The sequence below is a fragment of the Protopterus annectens genome, chromosome 1.part0 (genome assembly GCF_019279795.1).
Source record: "Protopterus annectens isolate FY-2018-M chromosome 1.part0, PAN1.0, whole genome shotgun sequence".
NCBI lineage: Eukaryota > Metazoa > Chordata > Ceratodontiformes > Protopteridae > Protopterus > Protopterus annectens.
In genome coordinates, this window is record NC_056725.1 from 1,891,500,968 (window position 1) to 1,891,523,861 (window position 22,894).

The 22,894-nt window shown below is 36.0% G+C and overlaps 1 protein-coding gene across 1 annotated transcript in view; it reads right to left on the minus strand.

The window, feature by feature from the left end:
- Positions 1–22,894, minus strand: part of SPEF2 (sperm flagellar 2) — a 2,540,087-nt gene that overhangs the window by 945,750 nt on the left and 1,571,443 nt on the right. The gene's annotated exons all lie outside the window — the stretch shown is intronic.

The window sequence follows — 22,894 nt, forward strand, 5'->3', positions numbered from 1 at the left end:
TTCTCCTTTTAACATTAAAGTTAAAAATCATATGTGTTTCATCTAAATAGATAAGTTTTTGTCACTGAACTATGTCTGTCCCTAAATTTAGCCTGAAGGTTTCACAAGTTACTTTGTATCCAGAAACACCAACTATTTTCTGAAGCTGAGAATCATGGCATATTATTCTGAGAAATTTCCTAGGTATTTCAAACTATTTCAGAGACATGGGCTGGGATTCAGAAACTTTTTGCACTATGGGAAAGCCTTAGCTTGGCAGTTTTTCCATTTGTACTAAGACTTTCTGATTTAGAGACTGATCTCCAGAGGGGCCTCAGTGACATGGTTAATCTGATGGGCAGAGCTGCATGCTAATGCAGCAGTCCAGGGAGTGGCTAATGATAATTAGCCATGTGCTCTCCCTTGACATTGTCTATGGTTGTGATTTTGGCTGAATAATTCAGAAAATCACTCTGCTGAGTACAACTGCGGTGGTGGTGCTGCGGTAGCATTGTCGCCTCACAGTAAGACGTTGTCCTGTTCGATTCTCAGCTAATGCGTCTTCTGTGTGGAGACATGCATGAATGGGCATACCTTCATTGAAGGTTATGTGTCAGGTCTCGTAACTCGGTACGTAAAAATCTACTGCCAATCATTAGCGGACCGGAGTTCCGCTGTGGTGACACCTAACCAGGAAAAGCCGAAAGATACAACAACAACTCTGCTGAGTACAAATTTCCTCTAGGAAGAAAAGTGACTACCATAAATTTATTTATTTATTGACTGTATATTGTAACCAGGGTGATCTGACTGGGACATACAAGACCCATTTTCAGCAAAGGCCCATGGAGAAACACACCAAAAATGTATATAATTCTTAAGTTTAAGATTTCAAAAATACAGTAAGCTTAACAATAAACATAAAGGAATATACATACAATAATGTACACATGGAAAGTCGGTTAAATACACAAACATAAGTTTGAGAGCTGAATTATTAAGTGAAACAAACAGTTATATGGAGAGGAAGAAGCATAGGATGGAAAGGGAAGAGAAACAGCATTTGGAGAGAGAAAATGTTTTGGATAAAGCTTTGGGAGGAGCAATGAAGATTTTAAATAGCAAGTGAAAAAATAAAGAATAATTGAACAAAATTGTTTTAAGTAATTTTAGGGAAAGAAAAAGTTAAATTTATGATAACTGAAAGTAAGGAAATTCTAAATAATTATAGTCAACTTTTAGAGATTACAGAGAAATATGTTTATTAGGTGATGGTGGAAAGAAAGAAAAACTTTGAGATAGTTCCTTTAACCTGGTGTGGAAATGTAGTAGCACAGACAGGACTTGTATACAAAATCTTTTAATTTATTTTTAAAGCAGTCGTAGGATAACATTAATCTAATTGAGGAGGGTAAGGAATTCTATATATTTGAAAAATAAGTTGAATGTGGGAATACTGGGAATAGCTGAATGAATTAGATGATTTCTTAACTACTAGTACGTTTGTGTCTGTAGAGTGAAAAGGCCATGAAGAGTGTACCTTTGTAGGAGATAATTTAGAAAAGAACATTTATCAGGAGAGAAGACAATGCTGTTTAAAACTTAGGTTCGTTGACAACTCAAGCTAGAGTAACTGTTTCAGGGCTATACAGTGATGTGCTGAATTTGGCATTTTTGTAGTAAATTTTGCAGTTTATTGTAGTATCGTTCAAGTTTTTGAATTAATGTTTAGTTAATATTTGTTAGAACAGGGAAGGTATTGAGAAGGCTTCAAAGGATGTATAATGAAATTGTGGTTTTACAAGATTGTTCAAAAAGAAACTTAGAGACTATAGAGAAGTCCTAATTTTGATGTTTCTTTTTCCACATGTATGTGAATATCAAACTTAAGTTGTTGATTTAGGATAACGCCTAATAGTTTAGTTTGGAAGACTACCTCCAGCTCAATATTGTGAGAGGAAAAGATGTAAAATTTGCAATTATTATCATTATGAGACTTAGGTATGAAGAGCATTATTTTGATTTTCATTGGGTTTAGGAGCAATTGTAAGTTTATAAGCCAGGCCTCAATAGAGGTTAAAGATTTCTGAGTAATAATTTGAAGTGTAGACAAAGAGGAATTAGAGCAGATTAGAGTATAATCATCAGGAAATTGATTGAGAGTGGCATGGGTTAATGCAGAAATGAAGTTACTGATAAATTAAATAATACAGGACCAAGGATAAATCTTTGTGGGACACTAGTTGTTACTGACATATATGCTAGGAAGCCTGAGTGCCATTTTATTGCTTGTGTTCAGTTAATGAGATAGCTATTGAATCAATCGAGTGTTGAAGTTGAGAAACATAATGTTGATAAAATGTGGAGTAATTTAGGATTAGACAAGGTGACAAAAGAGTTGGAAAGATCTAGGAAGACAGATTAAATTAGCTTTTTTTTAATTTTTTTTATTTAATTTTTTTATATAAATAGTGTTTCTTACAAGCATTAAGCTTTATATGTCATGCATATTCTCTACAATCACATAGCTTCTCAAGGGCTTCCCTGCTATCTGGAGATTTCACTTCTTCTAAAACAATAAACTTAAATGTAGGAGCTTCATAGAGCGGGCAGTATTTAGATAATGCATTCATATCACCCTTAGACCTAATGGAACACATGTGGTTATATGTGCATTTGGTCAACTTCATAGATATCCACTAATATAAAAAAATGGCACAGCAACGAACAGCATAAATAACATTTCTAGGATTAAAAGAAAATGCCTCAGAAATTTTAATGTGATGTCCCCAAGCTATACAGATTAACAAAACTGCTGTATTCAGACTATACATGCAAGTATACTCTGAACAAGAACTTCAGCAAATGATAGGAGAATGGAATGCAAAACTGAAGGCACACATGATGAAACTGAGTAAAGATAAGACTGATCACATGCAGCAAATGCAGAAAATCAAAGTAGCTGAAAAAACTGAGACAGAATGGAAATCAGTAGAACAATTAACAGCTTCAAGTATCTGGAAGGGCTGGCTGAGGAAAAGGGAAGAGTCTGAATGAAGAGTTCAAAGCTAGAGTCAGAAGGGCTGCAACCAGCTAGCACAGAATGTCAGGGGTAGTGTATTACAGAAGAATGCCAAGGAAGCTGAAATGTAAGGTGTATAAAACAATAGTAAAACCAGTAATACTATATGGCACAGAAGCATGGGCAGCAAAGGCAGATCAGCTGAGGAAGCTAGAGGTGATGGAGATAATTTTCCTGAGATGGGTGGAAGGATGCACACCCTGGCACAGATGAAATAAATTAGCAGAAAAAATTCTAAGAACTAAGCCAATAAGGGGAATGCAGAAAGGCCAAAAGGGATGATTGCAATTAGGGGTACAGAGAATAGACAAGAGGAGGGTTGGAATTTACTGGAGAAAATTGGCAAAGGAACAAAGGTAATGGGAGCAAATGATTAGGAAAAGGTAACAGAATGGGAAGAGGCCAAGAATACATTTGGACTGCAGACTAGATTGCATTCTCTATCAAGGCCTGATATTAGAGTAAAGGCAAACAGCAAGGAAAGGGGAATCTTAAATTAAAGACCAGCACTGGTACAGTTTTTAGTAGAATCTAGAACAGAAGCTGTGTTAAAAAAGGATAATTAGTAGGGCATATAAAATATTGTATGATAATGAAAGGAATTAATCAGAGGAAGTTAGAAAGGATTGGGAAGCAAAAACAAGTAATCTCCGTGGTATCCCCGAAGTCTCAAAACAACCCACTAAAGTGTAGTGGGTCTAAAAACAAAACAGTGTAAGAAACTTCTCTGTGTGGAAGATTTTCAGTCCATATATTTCTAGTTAATCACTGTATATTAATCAGATCAGACAATAGTAGTAGAAGTAGCGAAAGTAAACTTGTCAAGTCAAAAAGTAATAGTAGAAAATATACATAATTCTATAGCATTACTAAGTATTTGAAAGTAATCCAAGCAAGGCAGGCAGTCTGTTTCAGAGACTGGATAAGCAATTCAAAAAGAAAGAATGGGAGGATATATGTATGGCTCCCAAATATGCAACAAAGTCTAGAAGATTTAGGATTTTTGCTTGGAAGTGTCCGCATAGGTATTTTTACACCAAAATCAGACTCCAAAGAATTTTTTCTCAGGTAGATTACAAATGTTGCATAAACTTTAATAAGCAATATAATGTCACACACTGAGTGCTTTTGTCTTATAACAGACTTCATCAGATCAATAATAATAATAATAATAATAATAATAATAATAATAATAGATAAATAATGCCTGGTTTAACCTTTAAAATGCTAGAAATAGAAATGGTATTGTGGATACCAGGGGTATATGAGGTATTAAGCCTTACTTGTTAACTTAGCTCTTTACTTCCAAAAGAGATTTTTGGAGACAGGAACCAGGGATGAATGTTTTGACACTGAAATTGGTCTTCAACTCAGAGACCTCGAACCAGAAGCTGTTGGAGCCAAGGATGACATTCTTCAAATAGGAGACTGTATAATGACCATGGTCAGATCTGGTGAAAACAATGGCACCATAGATTTATCTGAAGCTAGCTTTGGATACAAGCAGACTATCAGATCTGAAAGAACTTTAGATGCACTCGGATCTGAGAACTTTGAATCCAGTAGCCTTTGTCTTTTCTCTGGATGTGAAGAAGAAGAAGAAGCCCCTGAGAAGCTGAAGAGGCTCTTCTTTTAAGATATTTAGAGTTTGGTGACTTGGCGGGCATTTGAGTTTCAGAAGTAGGCAAAATACCCTTCAAGACTGGTTTGTTGTGGCAGTTCGAGAGGGCGGGTAGGTTGAAGGCTGCACATATAGGACAGTCAGCCTGCAAATGTTCGGAGCCCAGACAATAGATGCACTTCTTGTGGGTATCAGAATTAGGAATTGTGTGCCCACAAAAAAACACATCTTTTGTACCCTGTAGGCTTATCCGGTTTACAGATATTTTAATAGATAAGCCACAATACCGTGTGCACACAAACAGGCGTGTGCACACACACACACACACACACACACACACACACACACACACACACACACACACACACACACACACACACACATACACACACACACACACACACACACACACACACACACACACTAAAGAAAAGGTATAAGTAAAGGCAAAACTATTTAAAAGCCTTTTTTGTCAACTACAGGAAAAGTGTCAAAGCTCTGAAAATGAAAGCAAAAGAAAGGGAAGAGTCCCTAACACTCAAAGAATGAAAAACTACAGGAGGCGAGGTATAGGAAGAATAGCAAGAAGGGACAATTATATTAATTAACTGCAAGGAAGATTGAACAAGTAGAGAAAAAAAAACATCTACCACTGCAAACACTCAAGAGCTATATGGAGCATGTCTGTGCAGAACAGTGGCAAATGAGACTTGAGGGTTAGATCAGGCGTGAGGCATTATGGGAGAGGAAGGAGCTCAAGGCTCAGATCATAGTCTTGTAAAAGTGGCCAAATCAGATCCATTGTCAGATCCTAGACCCAGAAATGAGGAAGAATGAAATGGAGAATATCAGATCAGTAAATTTTACCATTTTATTGACTTTTTATAGCTATGGCAGCCATGGTGGTGCAGCGGTTAGCATTGCTGCCTCACAGCAAGAGGTTCTCTGATTCGATCCTCGGCTGGGGTGCCTTCTGTGTGGAGTCTGCATGTCCTCCTTGTGGTTGCGTGGGTTTCCTCCGGGTGCTCCGGTTTCCTCCCACATCCAAAAGACATGCTGTAGGTGAATTGGACACTCTAAATTGGCCCTAGGTGTGAGTGTGTGCATGTATGTTCCTTCTGTGGAAGGTTGGGTGCTGGGCTGGCAACTCAACACTGTAAAACTCCACTGCCAATCATGAATGGACAGGTGATCTGCTGTGGCGATCCCTAACCGGGAAAAGCCGAAAGAAGAAGAAGACTGAATTTTTATAGCTAACGGCTTTTGAGTTCATTGGTGGTGCTCTTGTTGCTTGGTTTTGCATTTTGTGCTTTTCTGGTTACCAGATTACAAATGTTGTAAGTATAATGGGGAAAAAAGAGGTAATTGGGAACATATTTTTGGGAGTGTAATCAGTTGGCAAACCTTAAAAATTCTGTGTAGACTACTCTGTCAGAAATACTGAATGAGCAAATTGGTGTAACTAAGGAAATTAGTTTTTTGAGCTGTGATCCAGAATCAGAATTGCCTAGACATAGTAAGGCCTTGCTGAGTTTAATTCTGATGGCTGTCAATAAAGCAATTACTAGAAAATGTAAATCAAAGTCTAAACTAATCATACTAGAAGCAGTGAATATAGTAACAGAGATAATAGAACTGGAAGTGGGATATTTAGAAAAGGGTAGGAGCAAACTACATAGAAAAAATGGGAACTGTGGGAACAATACATTCACAATAATGTTTTGGAGGAGGAAAGATAAGTTTAAGGGAAGGCAGGACTTGAATGAGCAATGTAATATTTTAATGACAATGATTGTAGAGAAGAATATATGTGATGTTTAATGTTTTCAACTTTCTTATTAAAAAAAAAAAAAAAAAAAACAGGAGATCAGAAGAGAAGCCCAAATAGCAACCATAGAGAAGGTCAAATAAAACAAATTGCTATGTTTGGGCACATGAGCAGGAAATCAGAAAACAAACTAGTGAACAAGAATTGGGAGACACAGGAAGTAGGCAAGAGGAACTGTGGGCTTGGAGCAACAAGATGGATGACTGTGTGAGAGATCTGCAACAGTCAGACATGACCATCAAAGAAGGTAGTGGAGTGGAAATGAATCAAGAGATATGGTGGCAGTTGACACGGCACTCCAATTCTATGTAGAGAAATGGGAAAAGGAGGTTGTTGATGATAATGATGTCCCTTAGTTATACACTGCCACATGTTGTAAGCAGATAGCCACATTGGGTAAAATTTATACAAGCAATCATTTTATTATTTGAGCATATCTGAAGGGATCTATCTAGTAACAAGTCTTTCAAAGGTTTTCCTTTTTTAAAAATAAAACTCGGGTCTATTACCCAACATTTTGGTTGTATTTGGAAATCCCTTCAAAATTCTCCAATCACGGTGCAAAAACATTTAATATTTATAGCAGCTAGGGAGCTGACTCTTTTCATTCCCATATTTTTCTCATTATTCCCTTGATTGTGACTTCTTAGAATGAAAAGCATCTTGCAGGATGCATGGCTTATATTTGTCAGTTCTTTCCTTAATGACATTCCCTATCTCCTTATTAATAACTTCAGTTGGATAATTCCTCTAAGAGAACCTCTTTTGCAACAGGGATGTCTCTTTGAAACCCTCATCTGGTTTCTGGATTATGCTACTAGCTGTAATCATTTGGTTCTTGTCAATATTTATTTTAATCTATGAGGGATGTATGTTTGTATACTCCAAATAAGCCTTACTGTTAATACATTTTTCTAGCTATGCAAGAACAAACATTTCCCCTTTTTTTGTCAAAGAAATATCTAGAAATGTTAAGTGTGTGTGTATTACTAAAATTCATAGTGAACTTCATCTAATGCTCCAGCTGATTTAAGTGTTAAAAGAACAAGTCTAACTCTTCAACATTGCCAGTCCACATTAAAATAATATCATCAATGAAGTGTTTAAAAATGTTATGTGTTCCATAAATCTAGTACAATAAATATGTTCATGTTCACAAACAGCCATGAATAAGGTGATATGGCTGCACACATGGCCACTCCAGTTTTCAGCTTGTACAGTTGACAAGTGACAACACAAAATGATATGACAAAATAACACCCATCTCCACAAGCAATCTGATTTGATACACCTGTAAGGATGAATTTGTAAAGTAATTGGAAACCCTTTCCCACCTCTCATCCTCTGCAATCAGTGCATATAAAGAATTAATATTATTGCTAACAAATACATCAGAAACATCTACATCAACATTTTTAATCTTTTTTACAAAATCAAAACAGTCATTAAGTAATACATTACGTACACTGTTCATTGTATACTAAGAACTGCAACACAGATTAGTGGCAACACAACTAAGAGTCACCAGAAAAGAGCAGCGCCTAGATCAATGACATCAAATCAGTCATCATACACAAATAGAAATATATAGTGACTGCTGACTCTATAATTAGGAGCATGGATTCTACACTCATAAGGTTGGACAAAAGCAGGGTGGCAGTGAGCTCTCAGGGGCCAAGATCACCGATTTTATAAAGGTGCTTATGTCCTTAAACAAACCATATATGATTATGGCATGGTGGTGGTCCACAGAGTAAATGACCTGGCATACAGAAGCCTGAGGGATATGGAGGGAGACATGATGGAGTTCTCCTTGCAGTTGACAAATGTATGCAAGAGCATAGTTTTGAGTGGAATCCTTCCATTAGCAAAAATAATGCAGAGGTTTATAGAAAAGATGACTTACTTTAACAAATGGCTAAGTACCTCCTGTCATTCTTGGGAGATTCAGTATGTGTCAGCATGGGCTGCATTATACATGGTGCAGCAATATGTTCTGTACCTCTCATTCCAAGGCTTTCTCATACTAGCAAAATCTTTTGCTTTTCACATTGTGGCATTTTTTGGCAAAATCCAGCTAATGGACCTCTCAACATAACTTCCAAAACAAATCTACCACTGAACCATATCAATGTGGCTCTGTGCTAGAAATTTAAACAACAAACTGCCAGACTTTGAAGCTTTCCTGCATCTGAAGCTCATCCATTTGTTTGTGTTGTTTCAAAGACTGATTTATGTACACAGATAGCACCCACACAATACCTTGGTTTTGTGCTTACCACTTATTTAGACCTGATGGAAACTATGGTGGCATTCTCCTATTTGTTAAGGACCGCATTAACTGAAGACAAATACTGACAGACACTCAAGTAGAGCTTACACAGATTCAAATCAAACTAAATATGATTAACTATCAGATCATTACAATATACAGAATTTGCTCCATGTCTCCAGAAAAATCACACAACATTCTCAAATATTCTTGATGAATTCCCCATAAGTAGGAATTATGTTATCCTATGTGATTTCAACTACTCATTGATTAACTGGAGGACATACACCACCAGTGCAGGATATTCACAAAACATTTATTTTATAAACAAGAACTCCCCAGACCAGATTATAAGTGAACCTACTATTGAACAGATTCTACCTGACCTGATCAAAATACACATAGTTTCTGTGTGTACCATCCACAAGGCATTCCCCCTCATTTGTTATGTCAGACCACAAGCTATTAATCATCTCTGTCAAAACTTCCAAACCAGTGGAAACAAATATCACAAAATTCAAGAGCTTTAAACATACAAACCTCCAAAACTTCTATGATGAAGTGTCTAAATTTGAGTATAATGGCATTATCCTCAGTGTCGATAATAAGTTATATAGAACAGTTCTATGCCTACCTGGACAAATATGCCGGATTGACAGTTCTCATCAAATCCAAGCCAAAGAGGAGGCTTAAAAACAAACCTGCATGGTGGTCCTTTAGCATTAATAAACTATGTACTAAATGGAAGATACTCCTAAAACTGCATAGCAGGACAAATGACCCCCAAACTAAGGAAGACAACTAGATAACAGGCTAAAGAGGGACATAAGAAAAACAAAAGCATTCCACAAAGTCAGTCTAGCTGCAGAAGCCAAAGATAATCACAAATCCTTCTGTAGTTATGCAAGAAAGATAAGAAATAATGGTCAGCACTGATTTGAGCTTACTCAAAATGGTAGCAACTACTTAGATCCAGTGGATATCACATGCATACATACTGATTAATAAGTTTATCAGCAACTTCACCCTTGAGACATATTCCAGTCCAGCTTATCCCTGATTAAATCATGCTACCAATCATAACAAGAGATCATGTATTGAAATTACTCTCCAAAACAAAGAATACCTCATCCATGTGACCAGACAAAATATCAGGTTGCTTAACTAATAGCACTAAGCAAGCATTGGCACAGCCTCCCCTCACATACTTCAACCTAAGCCTATCAACTGGTTTTGTAACACAGGAATGTTGCACAGCTGTTGTAATGCCACTCTATAAGGTGGATTCACCTCAGACTCCATGAATTATAGACCCATCAACCTAACAAGTCCTTAATGCAAAGCCATGGAACATATCACAGCCCTAATTAACTATGATATCCAAAATCTTATCAGACTTGACCCCCAGCAGTTTGTTTTTGTTACGAGTAGATCCTGTCTAATGAGTCTTGAAACCTCTTTGTGAGGGTTACTCGAGCTGTTGACTGCGGACAAGTTCTTCACATAGCATACCTTGACCTTACCAAGACATCTGATACCATACCAAATTCACTTATAATAAAGAAACTGAATGAACTTTAAATTGACCTGTATGCAATTGGGTGAACAGACAACTGGGTTTGAGATAGGACTCACACTGTGAGAGTGGGGAAGCATCTTTTAATAATATGAAGGTGATCAGTGAAGTCCAGCAGGGATCAGTTCTGGGACCTCTGATGTTTGCTATCTATTTCTCTGGTCTCCAATTATAAAATAAGGTTCTCCAGTTAACAAAGTTCATGGATTATTGTAAACTAGGAGTCATCATCAGGTTTCCCTCTGACATACATGCACTCCAGCCTGAGTTTGTACATGTCAATAACTGGTACACTAAAATGGTCTTAAGCTCAACACCAAAAAGTACAACACTGTAGCATTTGGTAAGCACCCCTTAGCTCCTACTTAAAGCATAGATAACCTACCACTTCCAAATGAAAATGTTGTGAATGACTTGAGTATGGGTGGAAACCTTCCTTATGTTTGACCATCACTTGGCAACAGTGGGTATTTATTTATTTAAATGTATTTACTGGGTTAGAACACTGATCGAACAATGAACAGTTACAGGGCTAGCCCAAGCTTCACCATAATGTAACAAAATAACATGCATTCTACAAATAACAAGGGTTTATGAGTAAGAATAGAAAATCTGACAAACATTATATAAATAGAAGATCTAACAAACTAAATATATTTACAGTTACATAACTGGAATAGAAAACAGAGAACAGAGTTAAAGTAAAAGTACAAGTGGTGGAATATAGGTTGTAGTTTCTAGGTTAGGAAAGTAAATAGAGACCAGTAAAATAAACAGGGGATTAGATTATGTGTACTGGGTTTACAGCGTTAATGGTATGGTAAGTAGAATCACAGTTCAGGATGATTGAGTTAATCAGGTGGATCAGGTATTTGGGAGGCAAATGTACTACACAGTTGGAGACATTGTTATATATGACATATATTTATATGAGGTTTAGGTTAAAAATTATTTTATCATGCACAGCTCATAGCTAAACGTATAACTTCCATATCTAAAGAAGTCCTTTTCTCCTTGTACTCCACACTGATTAGAGCCATTATTGAGTGCAATATCCCCTTTGGGATGTAACTTACTAAGCATATCAAACAATTGGACTGACCACAGAGGATTGCAACTTAAAAGATTAAGGGCTTAAAAGACTTTAACTTCCAGGAAAGACCAAAGGCTTTGTCCCTGTATGCAGTTTCATACAGACTCCTTAGGGGTGACCTGTGTCTTGTTTATAGGGTATAGGGGATCTAGTAGTCCAAGAACTCTTATACTTCAGTAAATCAAACTGCACAGCTAACACTATGGCTAGAGACCTAAATCTATGCCTACAAAGAAACAAAACTAGGAAAAGGAATAGATTTGTCATGCAGTGCCTACCCCTTCTCAGGAATAAATCTCCAAATTAAGCAGCTGGTACACTGTTTGCATTTAAAAAAGATATGGACAACTGGATGGATATTCACAAATTCATCCCCGGTATGACTGGCCTGGCCTTCCTTGAAAAGAGAAGCAAGGCCAAAGGGTGGATATTAGCAAGGCAGAAATGGCCTTGTGGCTCATTTGCCTTGTAACTCTGATGATCCTATGATCTTATGATACAATGTATCCTGCCTAACAACTGGATTAAAGTTTTTTTTTTCTACATACACAGCCATGGCTTCAGTTTTAGATCCTTTGCAGGAGACAGTCAGTCTGTGGGCAGGACCAATAGTTTTGTGTAACTTGGAGAGAAAAAAAAAATGAAAGAAGTACAACAATGTGACTACCTGTGCTTTCTTCAATCAAGCCTTCTAAAATTCATTCAGTAAAGGCATCGATGCACCTAAAGGCCCATAAAACATCCTTCATATCAACCTTCTCATAGTCTGTGCCATTATACGTATTTATTTGTTATTTCTTTAACTTTATTAACCAGGGTACAGCACTAATCGAAAATTACCAATTTCAGTCTTAGCCAGGGAGAGCATTACAATTTGACAAATACAAAGGTACATTTCAGTAGGTAAAGTATGCACAATTATACAATTGTTGAGAATATACAACCATAATATACAGTAATACAGGTAAACATACATATAAACATTTTTTGCACAGTCATAGAGACAGGTGAGCAGGTTAATAAAATATGTATTTGCATTGCTACATGCAGTTATTGACAAATATTTTAAAACAGAGTTATATAGATTGATGAGATTGCTTACAATACAGACCTCTAGTGAAAGTACTTTAGCAGTGCATTAATATGACAAGAGTTTTAAGTATGGAGTGGTTAAAGCAGAGGGAATGTTGAAGGTGTCAGTTAATAGGAGTTTATTGCTTGATTAGGTTATTTGATTTGATTATTATACTGACATTTTACCATTTTCAGGAGGTGCATTTTCATCTGAGTATAGAATTTTGGGTAAGAGAATATATTTTTAAAAGGGATGTTATGGATGACTAGATTTGGTGGCCTATTACAGAGAAGCAAGTATATGTGCATTGGAATTTAGTTTGAGGGGCCACCAAAAGGTTGCACTATGGTCAAGATTTCTAAGGTTGTAAACTGGGGAGTCTCATATTACTTTGGAAGCCAGTGGAAAGAAAGTTTGGTTCTGCTGTAGTTTGAACAGTTGGGATCCAAGAAGGATATGCCCTTTGTCTGACAGGAAGCCATTTTGCTTTTTGTTGTGTTTTGCAATAGTGTTCTTCTTTTGATGAGTGTATGATAAACCTGCATATTTTATAATGCTTTGCAGCAGTGTTTTTCTTTTGGTGAGTGTATGATAAACTAGCATATTTTATTGATAAGTGTTTGAATGACAGTGTTATATAATTGGAATCTCAATCAGATTTGAGACACCACCTTAAAAATATTCTCTGAGCAGCACGTCTGAACAATGTTTTTATATGAATGTCAATGGCTGGAGAACATGACAAGAATTAACAAAAAGAAAAAAAAAAGCTGCAAGAAAATGCAATGCCTGGCTAAAAGGGCATCAGCTAAGATAAAATACTGCTTATATAGAATTCCTCTCTCTACCAAAACATAATTATCAATATAAATGAACATTTACATTGATTGGAATTAATTCCTCTAAAAGTTAGATGTAAACCAGCTATCAGACTTTGCAGCAACCCTTAGAAATGTCAGCTCAGCAAGCTACTAGGATACAATTTGAATGAAAGGATCATAGCAAACTGGGACAAAGGGTCACACACACTGACAAATAATTTGAAGTATTGTAATAACAGGGAATGTCTCTTCTAATAGAAGTCTCAGACCTGTATTCATCAGTAGTTTTCTATCAGAAACATGGGTAGAGAATAAAGAAAATGTAAATACATATTATTTAAAATGTACATATATATCTACAAACACCAAAGGATTAGAATGTGTATATTACTTTTACTCCATATGCTGTCTATAGACCTTTACTGTGTTTTGTTGTTTCTATATATTGGCGTAACCACACATAGTGGAAAATGGAGACAGCAACAGTTTCAGCAACAGGCTTGAGAACTTTGGATATGCCACCTAGAAGAATTGTTAATACTCCATTGGGTGAGTTTAATTCACTACTCAATCTGAATTTGGAATATGGAATGGTGAGTGCACCAACTATCTTACCTGATATGGAGAAATTTGAGAATATATATAAAGAAGTAGAGAACACTGCATATAGACATAAACATCTACAGTGGCAGTGTTTCCATATGGAGGCCTGTCTTCACCATCAAGTTATACTTCAGAGCCTTCGAATTAGGTGTATGCCTACATATGGCAACACCTATCCAGATTTACTAGCTAAATGGCAGAAGTTAAATATCGATACTAGCTTCAATTACATGAGGCTCTTGATTGAATTTTTTAAACCACATGAGGATGAAACTGTACAACTCATAGAGAACAAACAGAAGGAATTAGAGTCAATGCAGCTATCGGATAACAATCTTATGAAGCTAGAAACTCTACAGGATAAATTAGAAGCATATGAAACTAAGTTGAAAGTCATTAAAAGTGGTAAATTAACCAGAGACTTTAATGACTTTAAAAAGGGCCATTCATTTGAATGGCCTAGAGAGAACAAACAGAGCACAGTAATGACTAATACTTGGGCTATGATTCCAAGTGAACTTCCAATGCATAAGAGAAAGGAATTACGCAAATCTGCAGAAATATTGAAGCGGAAGTACATGAGAACTTGAGACAGCATAAAACACAATTGCAAAGGAATAATGAATGTATTCAGGAAGTGGAGGATTGAGGATGAGATAACTGAAGATCCTGATATGATGAAACAAGGCAATAAGTGATATAAGCTACAGGTTTATTAAAAACCACAGTAGGAGCAATAAATGGCAACAGGAGTGACAGTGCAACCAAACCCAAAGAGGGAGGGCTGCACTTACCATTATATCATCAGCTCCCTTTTTTACTGCAGAACATGAATCAGCAGGAACCATGTTCAATAAGCAGAGAAAAAAAGAAGAGAAAAGTTCAGTGAGTATGGACAAGAGCTCACTAGTATTAAATATATCTGGTCATGAGCTAAGTAATTTGAATTAAGTATATTAGAGAAAGGATTAAGTTTTATTCCCTCTTTACTTTCCCCTCTAAGTGAATTTATAAAAAAACTGAAGTGTTTCAGCAGGAATGCAACGCTGAAGAATATATTTGGGAACGATGAAAGTGAACTAGATGAGAATAGAATTATTTGCAAAAAATCAAGTGCATTTGTTCCTTTGGATCATCCTACAGTAGATGTGTTTGCACAGGTATGTGAGAGAGAAGTAGCACAATTAAGAATAGAAGGAAAGGGCAAACATTTTCAGAATCTAAGTTTCAATGAATGAGTGGCACTGACTGGGCTGCAGAAGAGAAGAGAAACTGTAGTGAAGGCAGCCGATAAAGGAGGAACCATAGTGGTTTTAGACTCTATGGAATATGAGAAAAAAAATGGAAGAGATGCTGGGTGACCGAACTACATATCAGATGATAAATCGAAGAGACGTGAACAAAATAATCATGAATGTGTATGAAATGATATATGATAAATTGATGAACAGGACTATCACAAAGGAATTATTTGACTATTTTGATATACAACATCTTTTAATACCAAATATTAATGGACTCCCTAAAGTCCATAAAAATTTAATAGATTCACCTATGCGGCATATCATAAATGGAGGAGGCTGGATCATGGAACTGATTTCTATGTATGCAGAGTGTGAACTAAAGAGATTATTACCCCATGCTGGAACGGTAATAAAGGATTCAGCAGAATTTTTAAAGCAACTGTATGATAAAATGGTTAAAAGAGATACCTTTAAAGGTCTGATAATGGCCACATTAGATGTCAATAATTTATTCACAAATATTCCAAATTAATATGGAATTGAAGCTGTTTGATTGTTTGGAAATAGACATAAGATGATGGATAGCATCAATTTAATATGCAGCCTTTTAGATTTAGTGCTGTGCAACAATGTGTTTATATTTGGTGAAATCTACTACTGGCAAAAAATGGGAGTGACCATGGGGACCCCATGTGCCAACAGTTATGCAAATATAGTGTTGGCACAATGGGAGGATGAATGGAATACAGACCCAAGGAACAACTGGAATAAGAACATAGTTCTATATAGACGTTTCATTGATAACATCTTTATTTTATGGGACGGGGATGAGATTTCATTAAATGAGTTTAAAATCTACTTAACCAGTGACACATCTTTTTTGAAATTTGATATGAACTTATCTAAAGATGTGACTAATGTTTTGGACATTCAATTAAATCTGGATGTATGTACTGGTATTGACACATCTATGCATAGAAAATCAACATGGTGTAATCATATGCACCATAGATCTAGCATGCATCCCAAGCATATTTTCAGGAATGTAGCAGAAAATCAGATGATTTGCATCTCTTAACTATGTATGAAAGAGACAGGTTTTATTAGAAAACGAATAAACTTGTGGATGATTTTGCAGAAAGAGGATACAAAAAAGGAAGATGTCATCAAAAATATGACCAGATCCTCCAATGTGCAAATTGGGAAAGGTAGACCACACTATTCAGCATGAATTAATGAAGTAAATGAAAAGAGAAGAGAGGACAAATTAAGATTTTCCCTAACATATAGTAGTGATAACTCTGACATCTGTAAAATAATTAAGAAAAATTGGTCAGTTCTTACATCTGATGAAAACTTAAGTGGGATTGTAGGAGAAGCACCCAGTTTCTCTTTTAAAAATAGAAACAATCTGAAAAGAATGCTCTGTTATCAGCAACAACCAACTAGAAAGGATGAAATTATGACCAGTGCTAAAAAAGGAAAGTATAAATGTGGCTTCTGTAAAGCCTGCTCCTATGTTAAAGTTGGATATATGTTTATTCATCCAAACACAGGTAAACAATATGTGTGTAAAGTTTCATAAACTGTAAAAGCAAAAAATATAATATATGTGGCTCAATGTTCGTGTTGCCAGGAATTCTATGTAGGCAACATGAACAGGATGTTCAAATAATGAATTTTTAGGCATAACTTGGATATAAAAAATAAAGTAGAAACAAATGCCTTGTTTGGACATTAAAATGAATGCAGGTCATTCATTTAAATACATGGCTCTAGCTAGAGTAACTGAAACTTTAAGGGGAGGTGATATAGTAAATCGTACAGAGATGGAAGAAAGTAAATTGATTATGGACTTACAGTCTAATCGGAAACCTGGTTTAAATGAAATTGTGCCCATTAAACCAATTCTTAAAGGACGAGTACTAAGGAAATGAAAGAACACCAAAAAAAGGGTGTAACTATAAGATATCTTTGATTGGCAGCTTACGTATATACTTTGTACTGATGAAACTATTACTTAAGCAGGAAGTACACTGGCTTCACTATAGGATTTGAAAAAGGTGGAAACCGAAAGTGCTTATCCTTTCTATAATTGCCAGATTGTTTTTAAACTTAATTTTATATTAAAGTTGATTTTATGACTTGATTTATGACACTTGGCTTTGGTAGCAGCTCATATGTCATCTAAAATTTATTATTTAAAATGTACATATATATCTACAAACACCAAAGGATTAGAATGTGTATATTACTTCTACTCCATATGCTGTCTATAGAATGAAGGATAGGAACAGATGTTGTGTCTTATATATACACGCTGTCCTGCAGACTTAATAATATGAAGTTCTTTTTTTATTAAGCTTTTGTATTACTTTGTATGCAGCAAACTTGCAATAATTCTTAATCATTGAATAATAATAGCACAACAAATATCAAATGCAGCTGAAGTAACAATGAATAGTCTTTCTTATTAGAAAAATTACCCTTATGAACACCACGTGTTTCAGCTATGGTGTTCATAAGGATAATTTGCATATATCCCATGTGCCTCTAATACAAAAGGTTTGAAAGGTCACTCATTGGAAGTTCCAGCTTGGCTGGAGTTTTCATTTAATTTTACTGATTGTTTTTTCAGTGTGACCTTCTCACTCATGGTTTTAATTTATTAGAAAAATTAGAGAAATAATAATGTCATGATAAAGCTGAGCAAGGAATGCTTGCATCTATATCCTTTACAAAAATAAACTGTCTCAGCAGCACCTTTGAAAATAACTGCATGACTAGATTAGGACACAGTGTAGTAATACACTCTTCCCATTCAGGGAAGAAAAGATGAAATTATTTTGTCCATGACAGCGGACGGCTGCGGTGGTGCAGCAGTTAGTGTTGCCACTTCACAGCAAGAGGTTCTCTGGTTTGATCCTCAGCTGGGATGTCTTCTGTGTGGAGTCTGCATGTCCTCCCTGTGGTCGCATGGGTTTCCTCCGGGTGCTCCGGTTTCCTCCTACATCCCAAAGACATGCTGTAGGTGGACTGGACACTCTAAATTGGCCCTAGGTGTAAGTGCATGTGTGTGTGTGTGTGTGTGTGTGTGTGTGTGTGTGTGTGTGTGTGTGTGTGTGTGTGTGTGCCTTCTGTGGAAGGTTGGGTGCCGGGCTGGCAACTCAACACTGTAAAACTTCACTGCCATCATAAGCAGACAGTTGATCTGCTGTGGCGACCCCTAACTGGGAAAAAGCCGAAAGAAGAAGAAGAAGATTTTGTCCATGACAGCATTATGTAAAACTGAAGGGCAGGAATGCATCCTTTAAGAAAGTATAAATATGTTGTGTCCAGTTGCAATCATTGTAAGTTACATGGAAAATAAGCTGTATTGACCCAACTGTTGTGCTTTGCTTGCTTGCTTGTTATTCTAACTGCTTGCTCTTTTTCTTTATAGATGCAGTACTTGCACATACTTGAGCAGACACTACAGAATCATATGCTATTAAGGGAAGATTTTATTCTGGCTAGGACAGTAAAATTCTTTTTCGTTTTGTGATTCTGGAAAGTTTTAAGAAGATTGGGGAGGTTTTGTTAAGCCAGAAAAGTAATGGGTTTATTTTCTTTCTTGAATTGTCTGAGTGTAGAAAGAAGAAGCTAAGAGAAGGATTGGTCTTGGGTAATGAAATTAGTTAGTGTTTTCAATTGTGGCACTGTTGTGATCAGTGAATTTACACTGGAGATAGCTTTGCTTAATTTATTTATTTATTTTTTATTTTTTATTTTTGGATTAATTGAGTATAAGTTTATTACTACTGATCCAGTGAATCAGGTGGAGGATATTTTTTGTTTGTTTTAATGTAGTATAAAGTACTACAGTTAGTGCACATTACTAATTATATGCAGGCATGGATCGTGTGTATTGTAAAATAAATTATAAAATACATATCTTTACATTTTCTATATTGTCTGTGTTGCTATTTGTGGGATAAGGTGGAGGCAGATATTGACTTTAATTATCTGTTGCATCTTTCAAGTGCATTGCAAGGAAACTGCAGAAATATTATCTTTATTGACAAACTATGGTAAGAACTGTTCTATACTCTATAAAGCTAAATTGTGTAAATTAGTGCAGAAATTCCATTTAGTGGTTATTATGTGTTGAATAAAGCTGGTTGCAGTACCATGCTATTGGTTTTAAGTTTTTCTTGTTTGCTTACTCAAAAGAAAATTTACTTGCACATTACGAATAGTACCTGTATGTGAAGTGATTGCTCAATTTGTAGATAATGTAGTCCTGAACAAATTACTGAATTTACTGAGTAGGGGACAGCACTAATCCCAGGGGACAATTTTCAGACTCAACCTTTGTTTTTGTTTTTAGAATGCTGTAAAATGCAAAATGTTCTACCATTCTGGATTAATTTACACAAGTAAATAAATCTATATAAATGAAATACCATTAATTTGCTGCATATATCTATCTATCTATATATATATATATATATATATATATATATATATATATATATATATATTGGGCATCTGCACTTAAAATTGGAGCTGTAGCTAGGGAGGGGCAAAGGGGGGCAGCTGCGCCAGGTGCAAGATGTCAGGAAGCATGATCTTTATTATCAGCATTCAGCTTCTGAATAATGAACTTGCTGAAGCTTGTTAGCATTCCTTGTGTGGCTTAGAGCATTACCGGCATTCAGAAATGAATGCAGATCATGAATTTTTGAACAGAGCTGAAGCATTTAATGCTCCTTGTTAGTTGCAGCAAGCCACTAGTTACATTTGCAGCAAGTAGTTTGCTACAGCTTAAAGAAGACAAAAGACCTCTTTTAGTCCTTAAGTACAAGATTACCTTTTCTGGTCCCCAAATTAAAGTTGAGGGGTGCCAGATCAGGGAATTGCCTAGGCCACAACAATAACTAGCTACACTTCTGCTTTCAGTAATGTGCTGTCATGAACTGCCAGGCTTATAGTGCATATGCATTCATGGTTTATGACTATCAGTCTTGCCTATCAGTCACTGAAACCATTACTAAATCTGAACATATCTGTGACATGGTGCATCTTTGAGATATAACCAAAAGGTCGTGTCACATGAATCTTATCCAGTTCCATTCATAAATGATCCAGTAACTGGAAATTTAAGTCCTACTAATTGTTCATCTTCACAGTAAATGAATATACAACTGTGACATACGTAACTATAATAATTGCACAATAACCCTAACTATACACAAGGTAATATAACCCATCCTTACTGCACCCCTACTAACACACACTTAAACTGTTCTCATCTTTTTGCCTCACTAACCCTCATTTTCTCCACATTAACTAGATTTATGATTAGTAGCTTTGTTCTATTGTTTTGCCATCTTCATGATCTGTCTAGTAGCTCCCCTACCTGCACCTGGCTGACCAATTCATCCCACCTTTAGGCCAAAAGCCAAACCAATTTTTTCTTGGGCAGGTAAGAACCCTACGGCCCACTTTTTACCCATCCATGGAAGAATCCTGATCAGCCTATTTCTTTGGAGATGATGGACGCTAGTGGGCAAGCCAGTCTGCTGATCTTAAGGACTCTCCTCCATGATCTAACTGCATCCCATCAATGTCTTGCAACTTCTCCAAAAGCTGCTTCTAGAGGACAGATGCATGTATGCATGCATGCATGTTACCATACATGTCCTCAAACCATTACTTTTCAATATATTCACAAACAACACGTGCAAACAGTCAACCATGGAATCTTAATACAGTATGCAAACAACTCTGCCTTGGTATGTACTGCAAAAACACTTGCCTAGCTTTGCAGAAAAATGGCTAAATACTTCACAAATAATGCTAACTGCAAAAGTATGATATTTTTCTCTACCACAAACCCAACATATCCCTCTCAAACAGTTATTATTTCTACAAATAACACTATCATTGAACAGGTGAACTATACCAAGCTACTAAGAGTAATCATTGACAACAAGCTAAAGGATGATCACAATATTAGCTATGAAACAAAAACTAACTAAAAATTAGATAAATTATACAGCTTACACAAAATTGAACTTTAAGTGATATTTCAAGTATGTACAAAATCAACACAGACCTTACTTCTCCAGCCCTATTATACACCCCCCATTTTTACTAACATACAAAAAACACTCCTGAACAAACTAGAAAAATCTTATCACAAAATACTTAACATTTTCAGCCAGTCTGTCCAAAAAAAAACACCACTGCTTAGCTCTTCAATATTTACAATGGTCAGACCTTCAGTAAACTTTGACACTAATTCAGCTCAAAATCACAAACAATATCTTGCACAAGCCAACAGAAAATCCAGTAATCACAAACACTGTTACAAAGTATGAACCACTTAGAAATCTCAGATCTCATCACTTACCAAATTCTCTCTCTCTCTTAAATCTAATACTCAGCATGGAATCTTACTTTACTCAGTCTACGTAGCTAAAGCCTGGAGAGCAATATCCACAGATATAAGTATAGGCTCTAACCTAAAACAATTCTTAGTGCTAAAACACTACTGGCAAAACAGAAACAATTGCTCATGTTTTATAACCTCTGCCCCAGCATTACCCTTCCACTACTTTTGTCTTATCGACCTTCATATCTAAATTCCTCATTTTCTCTTATTCTAACTGCTCTCTATACAGCTATACCTGCAATCTGATATTCACTGCACATACTATGAAAATTGTTAATTGCAGCCACTGTAGGAACTGGTACATGTTTGTACTTTATCAGATAACTTGCAATGCCTATGAAGGCATTAACTGAGCAGCATGAGATAAATACCTCTGCAAACTAATATGGTTATATTTGCATATAAATTGTATTACAATGTAAAACATTTAAATGTAAACTATAAAGAAAGTGTCTGGTGGAGATTTTCTCCATGGGACTCTACTTAAAGGAAGCCCTTAGCCCAGGCAGACGATCCTGGTTAACAAGTGAAATAAATATATACATACATACATACATGCATAATTAAAGTCAGCACCTCTACCAATGAAGCACTAGGTTGATGCAGCATAAAGACATATAGGCCGATACAGCATCAGCCATATACCTACTCACCAGCAGGTATTAGCCAAGCAGTGAGTCAGGCTGCTTTCCTCCTCCCAGGATGGTTGAACCAACTTCAGTAGCTCACTCTCATCATCTGTGCTACTGCTTGAACATGGGTCACTGGAATCATAGCCAGGTCTTCATCCCTTTATGCCATGGAGTAAGGCTGATAGTTGTACTCATATTTTGTGTGCATATTACATGATATGGTACATCTTTATAAACGCGTGCTATGTGTCAGTATGCTTTATCATTGTCATTATGTGAACACAGTTTTACAGCATGTTCTGTTTGCATATGATATTTGAACATGTTTTATGAGTCACTTATTCCCACTATATATGTCTTTGAATCATATTACAAGGACTCCACTAAAAAATGCCTTTACTTATTGCCAATATACATGTATTTAATTCACATTATAAAGAACTGTACTGAAAATGGTATTTACATATTCAAGGACTCCACTGAAAAAGAACTTTACTTATTGTCAATATGCACATATTTGAATCACATTATTAATAACTCCACTGAAAATGAGACTTTACATATTCCCAGTATATAAGTCTTTGAATCATAGTACAAGGACTCCACTGATAATGAGACTTTACTTATTC